This window comes from Theropithecus gelada, chromosome 10 (genome assembly GCF_003255815.1).
Source record: "Theropithecus gelada isolate Dixy chromosome 10, Tgel_1.0, whole genome shotgun sequence".
Taxonomy (NCBI): domain Eukaryota; kingdom Metazoa; phylum Chordata; class Mammalia; order Primates; family Cercopithecidae; genus Theropithecus; species Theropithecus gelada.
The window spans coordinates 216,342-219,621 of NC_037678.1; positions in this window are offsets into that span (position 1 = coordinate 216,342).

Below are 3,280 nucleotides of genomic sequence, written 5' to 3' on the forward strand. Positions count from 1 at the left end.
CAAAAAAAAAAAAAAAAAAAAAAAAAAAAAAAAAAAAAAAAACAATTTATGAATTGGGGAACACCTGACTGAAAGAGGTTTAGTATTCCAGAGACAAGATATCAAATGCAAGTTTTTATTGGGAAAATGTAGAAGCACAATAAAGAAATGATTTGATTGGTTACGGTTATGGAGTTGCTTTCTTTGGCTTATCGTGTTGGAAAGTCAGTATCCATGATATAATGATAGTTGTTTACTTATGATTGGGTGGGGTTAAAATTTATCTCTGTCTAATGGAAGCATTTATCAGAAACAACTCAGCCAGCCATGGTGGCTTATGCCTATAATCCCAGCACTTTGGTGGGAGGCGGAGGTGGGCAGATCACCTGAGGTCAGGAGTTCAAGAACAGCCTGGTCAACACAGTGAAACCTTGTCTTTACAAAAATACAAAAATTAGCTGGGCATGATGGCAAGTGCCTGTAATCCCAGCTACTTGGGAGGCTGAGGTGGGAGAATTGCTTGAAACTGGGAGGCAGAGGTTGCAGTGAGTCAAGATTGCGCCATTGCACTCCAGCCTGGGCAACAGGGAAAACTATGTCAAAACAGAAAAAAAATAAATGACTCATGCCTATAATCCCAGCACTTTGGGTGTGCGGCTGAGGCAGGGCAGATGACTAGTGTTTGAGACCAGTCTGGGCAACATAGCAAGACTTTGTCTCTACTGAAAAAAAAACAAACAAAAAAATGGCTCAAGTTAAGTTTCACTTATGTTTTCAATTTAAGCAAGGTTGAAGTCACGAGGCCTAACTTGTTTTGTCTGCTTATGGATTCTTCAGGCCTGGTCTCCATTTTAATTTACTTGAACAGGCTGGGTGCAGTGGCTCACACCTGTAATCCCAGCACTTTGGGAGGCCAAGGCGGGTGGATCACCTGAGGTCACCAGGCCTGTTGGAGACCAGCCTGGCCAACAATGGAAACCCGTCTCCACTAAAAATACAAAAAAAGTTAGCCGGGCGTGGTGGTACTCACCGGTAATCCCACCTACTCAAGAGGCTGAGGCAGGAGAATCGCTGAGCCCAGGAGGCGGAGCTTGTAGTGAGCCAAGATCACGCCACTGCACTCCAGCCTGGGCAACAGAGCGAGACTCCATCTCAAAAAAACAAAACAACAACAACAAAAAAACCACGTATATATACAAAAATTAGCTCAGCGTGGTGGCAGGCACCTGTAGTCCCAGCTACTCAGGAGGCTGAGGCAGGAGAATCGCTTGAACCTGGGAGGCAGAGGTTGCAGTGAGCCGAGATTGCACCATTGTACTCCAGCCTGGGTGACAGAGTGAGACTCCGTCTCAAAATAAATAAATAAATAAATAAAACTGTCATCTCAGTTTATTTTTCTTGTTGACAAATTGTGTGATGGAGATAATATGAGTTTATTTGATTAACAAAGCTAGGTAGAAAGTCCATTTTTACTAACTCACCAATATTCTTATTTATTAAAGATTAATCAAGCTGCATGCACGTGAAAAGTATTTGGGTTCGTTCCTCTTTTTTCTGAGAAAATACTTCATATAGACAATTGTTTTTCTTTTTCTTTTCTTTTCTTTTTTTTTTTTGAGACAGAGTCTCGCTCTGTCCCCCAGACTGGGGTGCAGTGGTTCGATCTCGGCTCACTGCAACGTCTGCCTCCCGGGTTCAAGAGATTCTCCTGCCTCAGCCTCCCGAGTAGCCGGGATTACAGGCGCCCGCCACCACACCCAGCTAATTTTTGTATTTTTAGTAAAGACAGGGTTTCTCGGCCGGGCGCGGTGGCTCAAGCCTGTAATCCCAGCACTTTGGGAGGCCGAGACGGGTGGATCACGAGGTCAGGAGATCGAGACCATCCTGGCGAACACGGTGAAACCCCGTCTCTACTAAAAAATACAAAAAAAAAAACTAGCCGGGCGAGTTGGCGGGCGCCTGTGGTCCCAGCTACTCGGGAGGCTGAGGCAGGAGAATGGCATAAGCCCGGGAGGCGGAGCTTGCAGTGAGCCGAGATCGCGCCACTGCACTCCAGCCTGGGCGACAGAGCGAGACTCCATCTCAAAAAAAAAAAAAAAAAAAAGACAGGGTTTCTCCATGTTAGCCAGGCTAGTCTTGAACTCCTAGTAATCCACCCGCCTTGGCCTCCCAAAGTGCTGGGATTACAGGCATGAGCCCACCATAAACACTTTTTTTCTCAGGCCAGTGACAAAAATGTCAGAGATAAGTATTTGTCTGTCTGTTTAAGAAAATGAGGAGGCACACTGAAGAAATCACTTGAATGGTTCCAGTTATTCAACTTCCTTATTTGGTCTGTCTAGTTGGGAAGTCCCTAGTTACACAATCAAGAATTAACTGGCTGCTTAGGACTGGCTGGGGTTGAGTTTTACTTCTGCTTAACATAACCATTTATCAGAAATGACTCGTTTCACTTATGTTTTCCATTAAGGCAAGGTTGAGGTCAGTTACAATGCCTAACTGGTTTTGTCTGCTCAGGGATTCTTCAGGCCTGGTCTCTATTTTAATATTTAACCCATGTAAGGTAATTATGCTGGGGTTTCACAGGAATCTATTTGAGTTGGGAAAATTAAGTCTTCCTGGAATCTGACAGGACCTCACCGCAGATGTCAAATACGAGTCCACCAGCTTAAGGTCCCTGCTGAGGACGACAGAAACTTGAGAAGCTGCACCCATCAAACATCCCACAAGCTAACTCATGAAAGTTGGCAGAGAGACGCCTGAGCGCTGAGCATCGGAGGCTGTGGCTTGTTTATAATCCATGTATCAGAGTGCTGGTTTCTGCCACCTCCAGCCCCCGGAGTCCTGCAGGGCCCTGGAGCTCTTTACCCACATGCACACTCTCAGTCGGCAGCAAAGTTTTTCTGCGAAGAGCTGGATTGTGGCTATTTTTGCCTTTGCAGGTCATACAGTCTCTTGCAACTACTCAAGTCAGCCATTGTAACACAAAACTAACTTTAAAAAATAGTAAACAAAAGGATGTAGCTGCGTTCCAATAAAACTTTATTTTTTATTTTTATTTTATCTATTTATCTATCTATCTATCTATCTATCTATCTATCTATCTATCTATTTATTTATTTATTTGAGATGGAGTCTCGCTCTGTCGCCCAGGCTGGAGTGCAGTGGCATGATCTCGGCTCACGGCAAGCTCCGCCTCCCAGGTTTATGCCATTCTCCTGCCTCAGCCTCCCGAGTAGCTGGGACTACAGGTGCCCACCACCGCGCCCGGCTAATTTTTTGTACTTATTTTTAGTAGAGA